This window comes from Diadema setosum, chromosome 15, assembly GCF_964275005.1.
Source record: "Diadema setosum chromosome 15, eeDiaSeto1, whole genome shotgun sequence".
Lineage (NCBI taxonomy): Eukaryota > Metazoa > Echinodermata > Echinoidea > Diadematoida > Diadematidae > Diadema > Diadema setosum.
This window is the reverse complement of record NC_092699.1, coordinates 19,289,479-19,308,126: the sequence shown is the minus strand read 5'-3', so window position 1 is coordinate 19,308,126 and position 18,648 is coordinate 19,289,479. Positions and strand designations below refer to the sequence as shown.

Below are 18,648 nucleotides of genomic sequence, written 5' to 3'. Positions count from 1 at the left end.
AAAAAACAACAAAGTCTCCACTACAATGTCTCACATGACTGGAGAATGAAGAGAAATTGAGGAAATACCTCAAGAGATAATCAATGCATAGACACAGACATGAAACTAATCATGCAGTGTATGATTTCAATATGGTACATCAAAACAATGAGGTTTCAGATGTCACTTTATACATGGCTACATTATTTAGGTTACTGTTCAATTTATCCAGGTTTCTGATTAATTCTACTCATAATGCATGCACTACTACTACTACTACTACTATTACTACTACTACTACTACTGCTACTACTACTACTACTGATTTTTATATGAATACCAATGATATTAAAATAACCAGGAATAATGTCTTAGCAAGGACAGAAGACACTCAAGGATCAGAACTCTGTTAAAAACAAATCTGCATCAGATTCCAAGCTGTATTGCAACATGTAATGAGGAACTAAGTCTTTAGCTGCCATCAGTGAATTCAATGACAAACAGATCCAAACAGATCCAGGTAATGTCATTATTGTCTCACCTCCATTTTGGGGGTAATAGAGCCCTCTTGTGACCTAAGGGAGATAGGATGTTGGGGTGATGGGGGTGGGCACAGAGAGATGCAGTGTAGATGATGCAGTAATTGGATGTCCCTTTGTCAACAACACACTTGAGATTTCTCAGAGGGATTCAGACTAAAGTTCTGCATGCAGCAAGAGTGAATGTGAGGAATAAGTTAACTGCTATCATCAGCCAATCAGTTTCCTTAGCAATACTTTTTTTTAACTTGTTCAAGACCATCAGCTAGTCAAAACTGGTTATTATACAATGATGTCAAAGGAGTTTTCAGAGCAGCTTTCTGTGAAATATGATGAAATGAAATGAAAGACATCTAAGTATCAAGATACCCATTTTACCACAGCAATGTTTACAAATGGATAATTTTGACAAGAAAACATGATCATTGGTAGATGTTCTGGTTATCATCTTGACTAACACACACAAGTGCAAGACACATTGAATGAATCACTCATTCAAACAAGTTAAGAATTTGATGCATCTAACACTTTTCTCTACAAGTCTGAGTGCAACATTTCAGCAAGTCATGCAGTGTAAAGGGCACTGTAAAAGCCACAATAAGATCATGTGAATAGCCACTACAGAACTGAAAGGGAACTGGACTAGGGCTGGAAAATATGCAAACAGCTCTTATATACTATTCAACGACAACACCATCCACCATACCAGGGGTACGGAGAGCATCAAATGAAACAACAGAGTCTGGGTGAAGAAGACTAGGCCCGGAGTGATGCATTCCCTGACACACACTTGAAGGAAGATGCTCAAATTTGAGGCACATGGCTCGTGGAGCAGGTCAGTGGCCCTGCTTTGGTGCCAACTTATAACATGGGGGAAAAAGTTTTCGCGTGTCGCAGGGAGCAGTACTCGTGAGCATGCAAATACATAATCCTCTACCAGCTGTTACCATCATTCTTCAGACTCACAATACGATGGCACGAATCTCTATAACACTAGGCAGGACACTGACTGCTACACTGGTGTTGGCAGCACATAATGCTAGTCAATTATTCAACAACTCTGCCAGAGTCAACAACACGACATGCAAACATGTCTGCCAAGCAGAACGGAGTGTCAGTTCCATGGCCAAATTTGTTCCCAAAATAAAACAAATTTTGAATAGATTCTCGATGACACAAACATGCCTGAAAGCAAAAGTGGATTTGAAATGAGAATAGAATCAGACAGCTATCCTCACATTGAAGGTCAAAAAGTCAACAAACATGACGTCCTGTGAGAATTGAAAAGCAGAAGAAAGGTCACATCATTGTGATGTTACTTTCACAACTTCGCTCAAATTTCTTTATTCATGAAAGGTCACGACTTTCACTTTGATCTGATGAAGAGGAGTTTTCAATGACTCTGATTGAGAAGTATCCTGGGCCCTGTAGCACAAATACGTGCAATCAAATATAAGTCAGAAAATTAAACGTAAATCGGATAACAACCAATCAGAATTGAGTATTCAGAGACTTATGCTTGATTTTCTGCCTTCAGTTTGATCTCAACTTTATGCAGCAGGACCAGGACATAATGTTTGAACACAGCTTCATGAACAGAAGAAAACAGTGCAATAAACATATGTATGATATGATGATATGATATGATATGATCCCTTTTTTTTGGGGGGGGGGGGAGGGGGATCCCGTTCTGAATAAAGTGGAGCTAATGATGCACAATTTGACAGCTTACAGTCTGGAAAAATGGGGAAAAAACCCCTCTAAAATTAGACAATTGACAGTTGGTGATGTTATCAGCACTTTTGTGATGACAGGTGATATATCAAGCTGCCCCTTTCCCTGTTCATCCTCTACCATTCACAGATCATACACAACCAAGAAAACCGTATTTGAGTAAAACCTTTGCTTTGTTGAATACTTTGCTATTAAAGTGGAAGCTCTGCAAATATCTCAAGTGCGCTATGAGTCATTATTCGCCATGGGTGCAGCATGTCAAATGTCTCACAATCACATATCATGAATTAACTAAAATCCCAACAGATATGTTGATTGTTAGCTGCTCAATTGTGGACTACTTTCTGGTGCATAAATAGGCTATGCTGAATGTCTGTATTTGAAGGGACCTTTTGGGAGAAAGAAGTGTATAGGGTCTAGTCCTGGTAGACTAGAGGCAAAGGAAGGGAGAGGGGTTCAGGGGGAGAATGAGGAGCAGCAAGAGACCTAATCTTCTCCATGCCAATCATTCTGGCTCCTCTACCCGCTCACGGCAAGACACCCAATATTTGAATAAAGTGCATTTTATATGACATTCATACATTTCTTCCTGTGTAATAATCCCCTGATACCTCACACACACACACACACACACACACATACATACATCCACTCATTTCCTTTGTTTCTCTTATTATATACTGATGCTAGTGCATCACATCCTTTTACTACATATTCATATTATTTTCTAAAGCTGAAGTTTCGAGGTTCAGCACCTTAGGAACCTGTTATCACTATTCATTGTGTGTCTTTAATTCTAAGTCAGTGTCCACAAGATGTCAAAGAATGAGGTATCTATTGTCCTACATGGTACTGTCTGTTTTTTTCCCTTGTTTTCTTTTTTTACTTGGATGGTAGCTTTGTCGATGTAATAAGAATGGATGGATCATATATGTAGAAGTAAAAAGGACTCACTCTACTGACATGTTTCACACATAGTTCCAGCCATGGGTGATGTTTGCTTGACATAAATAAGTATTGATCATCTTGCAGAAATTCTCAGAGGACATTTGGCATTACGAGAAGGAAAAAAAAAATCTAATTTCAAGATCTTCAGATCCCCCATGAGGGCCTATCAAAGCTATTAGCATACAAAACCGATAGGGCCACCTGTGAAATGAATACCACGTAATGCACCCTTTCTATCCCCATTATTGATTGGCCTATCATATCCCAGAGGTGATTTCCCTTCAATGTGAGCGGCGTCGATATCAACAGATAGATTTCACGACTCTTTTTCCAATTTCATATGCTCTTTCATGACTTTTCAAAACTTCTGGCGCAAAACTTCCATGCTTACATCTTAAAATCTTGGAATATTTCTCATGGCATTTCACTGATGTGGAGAGTCGATGTTTTTCATCGACTTACATGAGGCGCCTGTGTGCTCTCTCTTCTTTCTTTCCAATTTTCATCACGATCAACATGTGCCTTAATGCTTTACAAAGGAAATAACATACATGATTTGATATAATACAGTGTGTGCATTATATAAAAACAAAATACAATTGTCAAATGTGAAATGTCAAAACTGTTTGAATCCCTGCTGCTCATGGATATACTCACAAATGTACCTGTGATGGCAAAATAGCAAACCAGAAAGATTATTTGTGTATCACTCTTGGTCTCTCCTTGTCAGCATTATTATGACCTCCAAATGAATAAAATTCTTCTCTAATGAATAATAGAACACGAGACACACAGAACAAATCCTTCAGTCACATTGTAACTGTTCCATAGACAAAATTTCAGAGACTTAAATAGTGCCTCATGATGCTTTGGACATCTATCTGCAGTGCACAAGGCTTTAGCAAGTCCTTGTATCATAAGCACAGCACACCAGCGTGGCTGGTGATACCCAATCGGACTACGGACGTGGGATAATAAATGGGGGAATCAAATGACCTGCTCTGCAGATCCATAAATGTAGAATTTTTGCTCGCTTCGGGCTGCATTTTCTTCCTGGAGCCGAGGATGTTTGGATGAATAGTGCTCAGCAAACATGCCTCTATGTAGAGCTTGAATGCAATCCATCAAATCACAGGAGATCAGTACCGGGCTCAAGGCAAATTGATTTCAGGATGCACAAAAGAAGAACATGTACAAAATTCACACAAAACTTTATGACTGCATAATATTTCTTTGCATTGCTCATTTTCATGTAATCTTAATCTTTCTTTCTTGTCAGCGCACATACATGTATTTCATATAAGACTTTTTATTGCATACTTTTAAGGTACCTAATTTCCTTAGTTGATTACAAAAAAGAACAGCAAAGCATTACAATATGTAAGCTAATTATATTCTTAAGATTTGCTTGTGTATCTAAAGTTTCTATCATTCCTCTTCTCTATTTTCTCTTCTTTGACAACAAGTACATCATATTTTTTGTACAAGATGCAGCCTCTATCATAACAAAATACTGAGTGTCATTATTTCTATCCAAAATATGACTCTAACAAATTGTTTTGATATGCAACTAAATACTTCACATTTCAAGAATACAGCTTTCATATACACATGGGAAGATGTGAACAGATGACTATGAAATACTGTAAATACAACATGGTGTACGCTATCTTGATTTTGAATTTGATCAGTATTTGATTGTTGCACCAGGTGGTGTGCAACCACATAAAACGTTTGTGGAAACCTTTAAACCAAACAAATATATCCCCTGCCACAAATATTCTAAGCAAATCTCATTTTCTGACAGCATCATATCCAATGAAGATATGAACATGTTCTTTGTTTCCAGAATGACACACACACACACACACACACAAAACAACTGACAAAACAAAGAAAAAACAAAATGGCTTGGTGTGAGCCATCATACTCAAAATACTTTAAGATGCCAAAATTCATTTTTTCTTTCTTGAGCAGAAAGTAAGAGCAGTCTCTACTTTCTTTCATTGCTGATCTCTGTCATACAGCTCATAGTTTGTAGTTTATTAGTCCTGAACCCATTGAGACGGACTGATTTTGCTACAACACACATTTCCCATAGACACCTACCCGACTATAGCGAGACTCGTCCTCAACGGGGATTGGTTACAAAACACAAGCATGTATTTCTCTACATCTCATTGAGTCTCCTGAATATCATTCATTCATTAACCAACAAGGAAACTGTCTAATCCTACACTTCTTTGCATAAGCACTTGACACATTTTTCCACACCTGATGCCAGGCATTATTCATTCACTAAATCTACCACACCCATAAGTATGTACTTTTTTTGGGATACTATTGCTTCAAGCAATTGCTTATGATACTTTCATCGTCTGCGCTGATCTGAATTGTATTCAACTTATCAAACAATGTTATGCATTGAATATCTTTACAGTATGTATGCTGTTTCATTTGTATGTTTATCACCTGATTACTTTGTCATTTATATATTACTTTTGTTGAAATGTAATATGAAATGAATGTGGAAAAGTATCTGCAAACAAGCATCTTACCCTTTTGTCAAAGATAAGGTTCACATGACATACTTTAATATGATTTTTTTTTTAATGTGGTCTGAAGTAACAATAACAGACACACACAAAGGTGCTACTTCTTCTTAGTGTTACCCGTATTCTCTCTCACTGTGATATGCCAAGCATAATGGTGTGATATCTTAGGAAAACAGTAATTTTTACCCATTTTTGGAGACCATTCCACAGTTTATTCATTAATTAACCGGTTGAGAATGAGTCCCGAGTATACTCGGGCAAGCGTCTGATGGGAAATGCGTGTTGTAGTAAAATCAAACCGTCCTCAACGGGCTAATAAGAATACTGTAGATATTGTAAATTTGCTTTATGTTGAGTGATTATAATGTATCACTTATTGTAGCACCTTAAGTGACATACTGTCAGAAAGTGTGCATTAGAAATATTCATTATTATCATTATCATTCATGACTCATATCATATCTTGTTAATGAGGTAATAAGAAATAGATGCCACATGACTTCGTATCAATGCATTGACCATCCTGGTTGTAAAGGATTAATTTTTTCCTAAATAAATTCACATATTTTAGCAGGCTGTCTACTGACTGGTTATGAACAGGTAGAGTTCATGAACGTCAACTTGGTTGTTACAGTAGCTTCAATCACGATGCTTAGACAAATATCTCTACGGCAGATTCCCAAAATGGCAGATTCCCAAAATGACGAGTGTGCACGGACACAAAGGAACATTAATGTAAAGGGGCATCAACCTCAACTCAAGGCACTCTCAAACTCAGCATTTGCATATCTACTCTCTAAGTGGCAGAGGGTCAAAATGAGACGGAGGGAGATGCCTCACACAGTAGACAGGGTCTGACAGCAGAAGAGGAAATTTATGCATTTCAGTCATGTCAGATTTGTTTTCACTGCATGCACAGATCCCCATAGCTTCCTTCTTCCTCCTCCTCCTCATAGGAATTTGCAGTGATGATGGAACATGCAACAATTACCTATCTCTCATGGCACCTAGCCAGTCAAACAGAGTTCCACAAAGATTTAGCTTGCATCTAATTTCATCATTATCAGTTTTCCTTGAATGTCCTGTCAGCAATGCCATGTATCAGGTGGATACAACACTCTGAATTGCACTTGATTTTTTTTTCTTCAGGTAAAAGACACGGCTTCAAACCTTACGATGAAAGCTCATGATGCAGCAGGTGTGTTCTTCAGGGACAGTTCCCTTGGCTTGGTGACATAAGGACGCTGTCTAGTGAAATACGAACTCTTTCAAAATTAAAGGTCACCTCATGCAGTTGCATGTAAGCTTGCCATATTGCCTGCCTGAATGACTAAAGGTTCTGCATACAAACAACATACAAATATACCAAATATATATTTGACTGCTTTTGAGAAGTAATGAATTCTCCACAGATTTGATTTATTCTGCACCACGTTCTTGAAAGCAAATGACTAATAACTTTTATGTTTATGTACTGATCTAAGTCAAATATAAGACATGGAGATCTTTTTGCTGTGTAACCACTATGGGCAGCACAATGTTTTGAATTGTTCTGATTTAGCAGTGAGATCTTTCCCCATACCATGAAATATCCTGTACAGGTTGATAAGAATCAATATCCACTGCCCCTTTCATGCATGTTACCTGTCTCCTCCCATCCCCCCCCCCCCCTTACTAAGGTGTCATACAGCCCAGGACAAGGTAAACAGGAATTCTCTCTCTCCCTTGTGACCCATTGGTTACCCTGCAACACCTCCTTAAACGAATTCTGATCGAAGAAACTCTGATGGCCTGGGCACTGCCTGTATAACTTATTCATGGACACGGTTGTCCAATTTCCCTCCCCCGGTCAGATGCGTTTTCTCCTAATGTGCAATTACAAGGAAAGTCTCAGCAAAGCAGTGCGGTGGGTCGACAAAGATTCCATCTCTTTTTTACTCTCTGTCTCATTCAGGATGTCATCAATTTGTTGATTGGGGACATCATCACCTGCCGTCACCGACAGGACAGTTCGTCCATGGCAATTTCTCCCTGCCCAACCCTGAGTGATGACTTATTGATTAAATCACATCAAGATGAATGACCCAAATGACCATGTCAACTTCGATGAGACACTGCTTTGGTGGGGAAAAACCCTAAACAAACCCAAAGTGTTCAGTCATAATCTTGGGCAGACAACGCTGTTTACTAGAGCAATTAGAAAGTGGGTAAATGTTTGAAGAGCCTGGAATTTAATCAGTTCGTGGTTCTGATATTTCTTACCGCTGGCCACAATAACTGGAGGAATCTAATCTCTGCTCTAGACCACCAATGAAAACAGAAGGTTGATTGATCATCACTACTCTATCTTATTGCTTATAAAACAGTCCATGGTGATCAATATTTCCCGATTTTGCCTTCGTATTTTTCTCTTCAATCAATGACAATGCATTAATGCCCAGCAAAATGTAAATACAATACAAAATAAAAAGGTTTGTTTATCATCTTGAATATCCTTCGCTTGTGTCATGGATTCCCACTGAACTTAGAATAGAAATTTTCGGAAGTATTTATTCTTAATCTATAGCTGATATGACTGAAACTGCCATATTTGCTTTCACTACTGTTGTTCCTTTCTACTTTTACAAAATCTGCAAAAGTGTAGTTGATATCAAAAGCTACGTTTACATTATGAACCTGGTCTGTAACAAATCTTGAAAATGTAATTGTCATTAGTTTATATCTCTATATGAGATAGGACCCTGCATCTACCACTCATTTGATTCAAAGGGTGAGTATACTGATTTGATTTAATTACATGTACATTGTTTAGGTGACATGGGTAAAGACCCATGTCAGACTTTAACCTCAGTAATATATTTGATACGTAAAGTTTGCATACTGTGTCTTCTGAGAATGTCTTCTGACAACTAAATACAAAAATACCCATTGCAACATATGACATTTTTAGACTTGAATACTGTGCATTAAATAATTTCTTAATAGCCACAAAAACAGTAAAATACATTTTGCATATGCAAAATATGTCAGCATTTCACTCTTTCTGTGAATTGATTGTACAGTAACTTTGTAGATATTTCCAAAATGTTTTATCTTGCTGGAGCACCTGTTCATATCACATAATCTAGAATAAAACTTGTATCAATTGCATGAACAAATATATCTTATCACGAAATTAAGAAGAAAAATAGAAATGAATCTAACATAGTATGTGACATCATAGAAATTTGGCTGACACAAGCATGAGACCAGCACAGGGGTCTGCTGACTGCAAACATGAGCAATATATTAGAGATTTACAAGACTCTTCCACCATTTCTTCACTGCTGAGTATTGATTCTATTTACCTCGTTTTTGGAGTGCGAGGTTTGAGAGACTTCATTGTCTTGATGGATCCAGACGATGCCGAGGTCTTGAGGCCCGACGTCGGCTGCAACATCGCATTCGTCTTGCTACGTGTCCTCATCATTGGCGAAGCCATCGTTATGGTGCTCTAAAAGAAAGTCCTCTCTCTCAGAAAAGTGATTTGTGATGTAGCCTTTCCTCCCTCCTGATTATTCCCTTTACAGACATGTGATGCTCTCTCTTGGAATTGACAAATCGGGCGATGTGCACCTGTCACGAACATTCAGCGACAATTTATTGTCGAAATTCATCAAGGAGAACGAGAGATACTTGTGGATGAAGCCAGCAGACTCCCCTGCCTTCAATATCTTGCCTCCCACAGCTCTGTTGATATGATGTTCATGAGCACAGCTGATTTTCAGCTCACTGAAAGGCTTTTTTTTCTCCCACCCGGGCTGACTTCATAGCCACCCACACGAAGCATGCCGAGTTACAGACCCGCTACTAATCATAACGCAATCTCGCTGATTCCGCTGATGTCGGCGTGCTAGTCAGAAAAATCCACCACAATCATGCATTCCCCTAATATCGGAGTCCCTGCAGCCGCTGGAGAGTAAAACACGGCCGCGCCGAGGCACTTTAGCACTGATATTCACATTAATAGTCGAAGACAGTCTGCTTTGGGCATCATGGCATGAAGGTGCAATCGCATTACACATACTAGGATGTAGCTCACGCAGGCTGAGAATCCAGGCAAGAATCTAAGCACCGCATTTCTCGCCTCTTGTTCATCTCCTCACTGACCTACTTGTTGCTCTGCCATACACAAGCTGCTAACCTTCATACCAACTGCACATTTAGCTGTCTATAAGGGGGGTTTTCACATTCAAAATAAGGAAGCAAATTAAACAAGTCACCCCTACATCCCCATTGTCATTGCTGACCACTCTACGGTTGCTTCAGATCCAGCACACGTATGAGAAATGGGGCCTATCTACTGTATTGACTTTCCTGCTCAGATACCCCCTCCTGCGTATAGTGTTTCCGTATCAAAATTCAAGCCTCTACTAGTTCTTGGAATATTGATGTAGGAGTGAAGTCAGTAAGCACCAGAGAGAGGACAGAATTGTGCTGGTGTGAATACAGCCAATGTCTATGATAGCAAAATTCTCTCTCTCTCTCTCCCTCCCTCCCTCTCTGTTTGTATCTATCTAAAAAAAAGTCTGAAAATGTATTCTGAGGTATAAGTATCTTAAATATTACAGTAGAAACTACAAAATCTATTGCTACAAGAGCAGACAAAAAAAAAACAACAACTTTATAACCTAATACCTTTCTGTATAAACACATGAAAATAAAATAATAAACTCATCAAATTCACAGCAGATTTGTTTCAATGAGTTTATACCAATCTATTAATATCACACACACAAAATGCTTACATCAGAAACTGTGAAACTACAGCCAGCTAAAATAAATGCCATATCTTTTATTGTCAATTTTTTAAATGCAATAATCCTCATTGTACTGCGAACTGATCTTCATGATTAAAAATTCAACTCATTAACTTCACATTGTCAGCTCATTCACTGCTCCTGTTCTAGTTTGCTGTTCTGTAGCTTTTGCTCCATTGAATTGAAAACTGATACGCGTCCCTCATTTACCAATACAAGAAGACTTAAGGAAAAAAAAAATCGTTTACAAGGCATGCTAATACACACAATACAGTATGGACATATAATGCGAGGTGTAAGAAATATGTGCTACTGCTCTTGATGAATGCCAGCTACAGTTACCAACATGATGTTTGTAAGATGTGAAATATCAAATATGCCTTGCAGTGAAAAGCAAAGGGCAACCATGGCACCTGCTTGACAAAACACTGTCTCTACCACAGGAAACGCCAGAAGAAAGCCTTCTATCTACTAGGTACGTTCTCCAGCCCTAACTCAGCATCCATTATGAGCCAAGAAGGACAAACTGAAGGGTACACGTACGAAACAGGTTTGGATAAATAATTTGCCTGAATGCCACACGAAAGATGATCTGTGGGTAAATTGCAAGTGCTGTCTTTTTTCCTCATTCGCAGGATTGAATTTGAACTAACAATCGTATTGGCCCAAGTGTCCAAACACTTCAGTAAGATTGAATGTGAAACATTAACAATCCTGAAATAAAATAGCGAAACAAAACAACGAAAGAGGACAGAAGATGAGGATGAGAGAGAAAGGGAAAGATAGGGAGATGGGGGGAAAGGAGAGAGAAAAAGAAAGTCTGAAATATTACTCTTATTACAACAATGAATAAGGTTACAGAATTCACAAAGGACCTCCTGTGCTTCGCATATTGCAATACAAATACAATGATATTGGCTTTGGGCAGTTAGAATGACAATTGCTGTAAAACGAGGAATGTTCGCGTGCATTTTAATTTCGCGAGAGCGAAGATTCGCGAAATTAAAATGCAGATGAAAGTTCTACACACTATTATAATATGCAATGTTAGAGGCAACTCGCGAAAATTTCATGCCGCGAAAAAGGCTGTTGGCTTCAATTCATGAAAATTTCATGCCACAAAAATATGTTTGACAGTATCATAGAGTAGAATCACAAACCACAAAATCTTGAATGATCATGTAACACTACTCAGTGATACACACCCATCATTCTTGCCTCATAATTCCCGTTAAGGGTGAGACAAAATAACAAAATTTCTTCACATAACGGACAACAAATTGCGCCATTTTGCTTTGCCATTTTAGACAACATTTGTGGCAACAACAAGGGTAATTTCCATGTGCCTTTAAATACAATGTTTCCTTAAAAGCCACAGATTATCAACTGTCTAGATAAAGAAAAAAAAATGATGTTGCATGTATTCCTGATGCACACATCATAGACATGAAAAAAAAGGAAGAATGGAAAGGAAATATAAAAAAGTTCCTTCTGCTCGTTTAGTAACTTTTCCCCTCACAAAATATGAAACTCTTAACTCAACATATCATGGACTTCCAGTACACTGTATATATATGTAAAAACAAACAAAGCAATCCTAATAAAAGGTGGGTCCCACCTTTTATTAGGATTGCTTTGTTTTGGATATCTCAGCAATTTCCAAACCAATTTTCATCAAATAAACGATGAAATCCTCTTGGAATTACGTGGTCTTTCATTTTCATAAAAAATGTTTGAAACCTGAAGTTAGGTCTCAACACAAACTGTAAGATCCCTTTAAACTACCAGTTTATGCACACTAAAAGCTGGACATGTGAGGCATTCAAACATCAGTGAGTAGCGACTTTGTCACAAGTGGTATTGCTACATGTAGCTGTTGCTTATCACTGCTCGATGTAATGATTATGACTACACGCATACACATATTGGCATAAAATGACAATTAAGCTATGAACTACATCACAACTTTTAACTTTGCACTAAAATACTCCTTTTAACCCGTTGAGGACAGACTGATTTTGCTACAACACACATTTCCCATAGACACCTGCCGGAGTATACTCGGGACTCGTCCTCAACGGGTTAAAGAAGATATTACTACACCTTTTGGTATAATTGTGTTCTGATTTCAACTAGCAAATACACATAAAATCCCAACAAAATTTTTAAAGAATATGAATACATGCATTTGCAAATGATGGTGATTGTTATGAAAGTTAAAGAGAAGATTTAGATAGTAATCCATCTTGCATCATAACCACACTGGTCTCTTCACTCCATTTGATTTCATGTTGTAGTACACCATTTCAGGTCACTGCATTTAATATGTACAAAAGAAAAATGAAAGCATTAATCTGCAGACATCTGGCTACAGAAAAGGAGAAGGGCACCAAAAAGTTGACATGCATTATCACTACCTTTTTATTCATGGACTGAACAGAAGCAATTTTCATGATGATTCACACATATATATGAATCCAAGTGTATGAAATGCTGTTGCTGTGGAAAACAACAACAACAACAACAACTTTACTCTTTCTTTTCATCCTACTAGTATTGATGAATCTAGGAACATAGCGTGTAATGAGGAGGAAGACAGATATGATTAAGATATATATTAAGTGTAGAGTGACTGTAGGGATGTTCTGCACCTTTACCCCCTGCTAATCCAATCTGTCAAATGAAGAAGATTGTACTTACATTAACTGAATCAATTACTGTCAAACGAGGGAGACATTTTGGTTCGTCACAGAGGGATGCCGCCCGCCACACGTTGGCACAGGGAGCAACGCACTCCCCGCGATAGGTTTGCCCCCGTTATTCGCCGTCCGCCATTTCACTTATTAATAAGCTATTAGGAATGTTTGTGTTGGGTGCAGCCAAGAAAACCTGGTATTTTGGGGTCTGATGCCTGCCTTAGAGACTTTAAAGAAATGCAGAGAAAACCAGACTAAGATGGAGAAAGGATTGTGGTGGGCTTTTTCTTCATGATTCTAGTCAATTACTCTTGCACTTGAATTCAATCGATTGTACGTGGGAGTATGGGTGGGGCAGATATTGCACTCAGTTCCAGGAAAAGGGAATTTGTGAAGACAAACAGGAAACGCTTGGATTGATCATCACTACCCCACCCCACCCTAACTCACACAATATGTTAGAATGTGGAGACATTATGAACACGTAAGTTTCTTTGGTTTCTACACAAACACGGCAGCAGAAATCACATCGGCTGAAGAGCACAGCACCTCCCACAATTCAAATGAATTCAATTATGATTCATTTCCATCCAACAAAAAATATAATGCAAAATGCAATGCATGCCTTTAAAAACTCACATTGTTTAATAATTTGAAAGGTAAACCTATTGAACAATGCAATAAATCATTCAAGGATCGACATAGAAATATCAGAATGAAAGCATTGTATGGGGCCTTAAGTGCTTGTCTTTTCACTTTCTTTCTTAATAGATGATTTTCACGTACAGCTGGGATGATAGTGCTGTCCTACTATGCTGTTTTATACAGTATTATACAATTATTATGTTTTCCTGGAAGTAAGTAACTTTGCACTGACGGTACTACTGTTTGTTTGATAGATACTTTATTTTCTGCAAATCAATATATACATAAATTGAATAATCGTGAACATGGGAAACATACAAAGTATATTTGAAACAGAGTCGTTTGACTTGCATAAACAACAATATAAAAGGAAATTAATGATATTACAGTATGCATGTCTATGCAGCTGGGATTACAATAACAATATTATATTTAAGAAATGATAATGCAGAGGGCCGCCATTGTAAGCATTGCTTGAAAAGATGGCCGGCCCGAGGAAAAGGTAGGTAGGTAAATTGGTAAACAATACAAATTCTGCTGCGAAGATAGCAGGGGAAAATAAACTCTGATGTGTGATGGTGGTGAATGTGCGTGCGAGTGCTTGAGAGTGCACAGGGGCAGATAGGCTGTTTGTTCAATGAAGATTAATATCAAATGACTATTGCCAACCATTAGGGCTAATGTGGACAATTTGATAACAGGAGAATAGATGACAATACAGCTTATTAAAAGCACAGTAATACATTTATCAATTTACCTGCAACTGGAACCATATAAGACCAATTTCACGCAATATAATGACAATTACCCTTCTTTGGTATAAGTTGGATGTAAAGTAGACAATTTCAAATTTGAGAACTTTATGGCACCCATTCATCAACCTTTTACCCCTCCTCTCCAGACGTGATATATGCATGAAATCCAACCCTGTGGAGTTGTCGGGATCAATTACTGACTTGTGGCTGTCGTTTTACTGCTATCAGCTGTAGATGGCAACTTAGCATAAACACCACCTACAGACCAGGGCACTGTGCAGGGGGGAGAGCGGGTCCCCAAGCAGTCGCGCTGCACTGCAAAACAACACACTTCATGAATGAATTCAATAGGATGCATTTCAGAGAATAATCAATGGCAAAGACGGCAGCTAACACACAGAGGGGAATGGACTGCTGTGCTACAGCTGTTTACCTCTGGGAGAAAGTGTTATATTGTCATGGCTGCACAACCATTCATGATGGCAGGGGGAAAAAGGAGATAAGGATACATTTTGGTATTGTCATGAAAAGGGGAAACAGGTGGTTAAATATACACATGAAATACCACAAATTCATAAACATTCTGACATTTTGTATCTAGCCTTCACTTATTGTACATATTTTTTTTTACATTTTTTTACAGAGTTGCAATGGTACACTAGTAATTTGTATCATAAATGCTTTTGCACCACACACACACACACACACACACACACACACACACACACACACATCTAAAGTCAGTCTTTTGGAATTCAAGTTGATCACTGAATTCACTTACCACCAAAATCACATTTCTCAAAGCTCTACAACAGGAAGAAATAGATACTTTGACAGGAACTTCTGCTCAGTTTTCATGGCCCTATATACAAACATGTACTTCAAATGCAAAGCTGGCACATGAATGCTTGTTTTTATACCTGGAAAGAAGTTGATGGGATCAATCTGATTATGTGACATAAAAATAATCTCCTAATTCAATTTAGGTACATGTCATGTTGCACTGAGAAGATGAAAAAAAGGTATTATTTGTGTGTTGGCAATTGTATGTGTGCGAGTCTGTGCGGATGTTATATATTTCTATTTCAGTGTGTGGTTAACCACCTGCAAGTAGAGATAGAGATGGCGATGAGAAGATAAAACAGATAAATGGATAGAAATATGAACAGATCTAGATGAATAGACAGACAGATAGGTAGAAAGAGAGAAAAATAAAATAGAAAAACAGTTGCTATAACTTGTAGCACATATGGTAAAAATAACCATCAATTCACTTACTTTCATCTATTTCCTCGAGGAAAATTGGTTAACCGGTTGAGGACGGGTTAATTGTTGCTACAACACACATTTCCCCATAGACCCTTGCCCGAGTATACTTGGGACTTGCCCTCAATGGGTTAATAGTCCCATTAAATCATACTAAGTACTTATCGAAATTCCAATGCAGTAAATAAGCACTGAACCCATTGGAATTACTTGTGATCAATTACCAGTAAACCCCACATCTACAATGCCTGATCATAGCATCTCTTAATATCAAAGCCTTATTATAGAGTATTTGTGGGTTTAGTCGAAAATAATACCTTGTCCTGAGTAAGAGGAAGAGACAGGAATAAGGACTCTGAACAACTTACGTCCTTGTATCAATTTTTCTTCAGACCAAATTTGAAGAAATGGTAAACTATTTGGATTGGGTGTCACAAGATGCCACAACCCATCACACAGCAGCAACAACAACAACAACAACAACAACAACAAAATCCCTTCTTTCTTAATCCATGACTAGCAACAAAATACAACAACCAAACAATAAAACAAACACACACAAAAAAGAAAGCACACAGGTGCTACAGGGCAGTCACTTCAGATAATTACCATCCATCTTTCCTTTTATACTCACTGTCTAAAAATATGCTAGCTAGAGTGTGACTTTGCTATCCACAATCAACAAATGTCACATATTTTAAGGCAGTTCTGTTATTAAAAAACACAAGAAACTACACTGTCATATCTTGCTTTTGTATCAGTTCTATTTACAAGAAAATCAATTTGTCATCATTCTTGCATTTGACACAAACAATAACAAAACTTATCCATCAAGTAATGGTCACCCTATGCACAAAATGCTCTAAATAAAACAACGCTCCAGGAGAATAAGGGACTTGTGTATAGAAATGGAAAACAGCATTCTGGTATAATTCATCCCGCCCTAAGGTCTTTGTTCTCGTAAGCAAATGGGAAATTGAAAACTTAAAAGGTACTGACTTGTATTTCTACACCAACCATTTTTACATTATGAGGACTGCCACATAAGCTTTTTTACATTGTCTTCTATTTTGAGTAACAAAATAAAAGAGCATTATGTTCACTCCCCACACCCAAGAAAAGGATGCCTTACTGAAACATTTATGTGAGGGTATACCAGTACTTTCATCCCTAAGACAAAAGACTGCACAGAACACTGTGTTGCCTCTTTGTAATGTATACAGTAGATCAGCCCATGACAGAGAGATACCCTCACATTTTACAAGGAATGGACCTTGTGCGGTATACATAAAATGCCTCCTTTAGTTAAACAGATACTGGTTTTGCAAAAACTCCTCTTTCCTTAAACCTCACACCACTGCTACTATTTATGCTATATTCACACATTTTCCATTGTTGTATGTGTCCTTCTGAGATGATTTATGCAAATGATTTGAAAAAAATACGCAGTTTAGTGCACATCTGCAAATGATGTAAAAGACTGTCGCATCAATGAAATTGGCCACAAAAATGTCACTTTAAGTGATGATTGTATATGATATTATCATAGATCTAATTCAAATATTTCATCAAACTTGTCTCGTCTCCACCTTAAAAGGTGACACGCTCAATCCTTCTACCCCCTCCATTGTTCTTTCTCCCCCTCTTTCTCCATGTTTATCTTACTCTCATTCACACCCTTTCCTTGACATACTTACATATTTGCACAAGTTGCTGAATCTGACGAAATCACGCGCCACTGGATATGGACAATGATACCAAACGGTTTCTGAACATTTTGTAGTGATCCAACATCCAAATATCAGCAGAGCGTCAAATTCCACGCTTCTCCTTCCCTTTTCAAGCAACATGAAGGTGTATGCTGCGGTGTAGAAGAAATATCTTCCATATATCTTCTCTCTTTCTCTCTCCCTCTCTCTCCTACCTGTTTGTCTTCGTCTATACACCAATCAAATTATCCGAGGCCAGTAATCAAATTTGAAAGCAGCAAAGTATTTAGCTTTCATTGGCTTGTGACAACACCAGCTCTCCCCCTGCAGTGATTCTTCCTTTCACTCGCACTGACATTTATGATGCTGTAAAACAGTAAAGATGGTCATAAGACAGAAAAGTGATGTAGTAGCTTGTAAACAGCTCGCAGGAGCTTGAAAAATGCAGCACACATCAGGACAAATTGTGTCAACTGGAATAAGGTATGATGAGGGTATCAAGTCAGTTGCAGGAATAAATCATCAACTCTGTAGGGCAAAAACATACAAATTTCTCTGTGCCAAGCAACAATGTAGTATTTAACATGAGGCCAAATAAAACAAAAAAGTAGTTTCTTGTCCACATTTTTAGAATGATATGAGAGGTCCTTACTATTTGATGTTTCACAACTTTTTATACCTTCACCACAAAGTGTCGCCAGAGGCATTATGTTTTCGGGTTGTTTTGCTCTGAAGATGTTGCATAAGTGTGCTTGTGTAGTTTCACACCACCTTGTAAAATGATTTTTAAACATGCACAAACTGACCCTACATATATCCCAAAACATTTGCTTGCAGTTGATACTGACAGTTCTAACTTTTGAGGAGATTCTACCACAATACTTGAATGACATCATGATTGTTAGATAAATTTCTGAAGTTTTTTTTTTTCCATGACCCCAAAATAGCAAATATCAATAAAATTCAATGTTTCAACTTATAGAAGATATGAATTGGGACGAGAAACACATTAAAAAAAATATT

General features: G+C 37.9%; 1 protein-coding gene across 1 annotated transcript in view; it reads right to left on the bottom strand.

The window, feature by feature from the left end:
• LOC140239285 (rap1 GTPase-activating protein 1-like) overlaps positions 1-18,648 on the bottom strand; it is a 289,478-nt gene that overhangs the window by 168,601 nt on the left and 102,229 nt on the right. The window lies entirely within an intron of this gene.